A 1,082-nucleotide genomic window follows, 5' to 3' on the forward strand; every position below is an offset into this window, starting at 1 on the left:
CGCCCGCTCCTCTCCTCTCCTCCTCCCTCCGACGAGCGAGGGCCTCCTCCGGCCCCTGCAGCAGCCGGCGAGTGCGGCCCCGACGCACCCACCCCACCTGCCCCTGCCGTCCTCCGCCACCGGCCCCTGCTCTCTTTCGACCGTGGCGAGCGAGGACCAGGACGAGCTCGGACCCCGACCTCGACCCCTTCGCCGACCCCGACCCCGACCCCTCCGGCGACCAGGTACCTCTCCTCCTTCTTCCTTTCTCACTGTCTCCACCATTCCCTATTCCGCTGCTGCCTCCGGCGGCCGCTCGCTGCCTTGCACACCCGCGCACGCACCTAGCCGTGCCGGCCCTGCTTGCCGTCCCGCGCGCGCCCCTGCGCCTGCCTGAGCTGCTTCTGCTTACTGTACTGCTAGCTAGCTTTTCAATTTTTACATTGACTAACCTCCTAGACAGACCCTAATCTGTGGTTAAACAACTGGTAAAATGACCGAATAAAATATGAGTAGGTAGTATATGATCAATAGGCAATACTAGTGGATATTAGGCCTTTTTACAGGCAATAATAGTGGGTTATGTACCTGGATGTCTGTGGGCGATGCTCTGGTGGTATGTATGATGTCTCCGCTTTTTTTGAGATTGCTGCTGCTATCTCACCAGATTATATGTAGTGTGTCATTCTTGCTATGGTCATGTAAGAGAAATGCTTTGCCTTGCTAATTTTACCATGAGATTTGGGGTAATCAGCTAGTTCTGGTCAAAGCAAGTGGTTTTCCTGAGCTATGCCTTGGTTAGGAAATGATGCATGATGGTTTGTTCAGAAGAGGAATAATCCGAGGATAGCACGTATCATGGGGTCAAACCTGGGACCCCTATTGCAATTTGATTTTGATTATTAATTTTCTATGAGCAGATGAATTACAGTGTTTGTGTTGTAATGAAACTTGAGCTGAAATAGAACTTGACAGCCTATACAGTGAATATATACAGTCATTGTAATTTTTGGTGTCAAATCACTCAAGCGGTAACTGAATTTTTAAACTGAACTTGACACAATACTATTCAGTTAATTTGCTTGGACAGTAGTATGTATGCT

This window comes from Triticum dicoccoides, chromosome 3A (assembly GCF_002162155.2).
Source record: "Triticum dicoccoides isolate Atlit2015 ecotype Zavitan chromosome 3A, WEW_v2.0, whole genome shotgun sequence".
Taxonomy (NCBI): Eukaryota; Viridiplantae; Streptophyta; class Magnoliopsida; order Poales; family Poaceae; genus Triticum; species Triticum dicoccoides.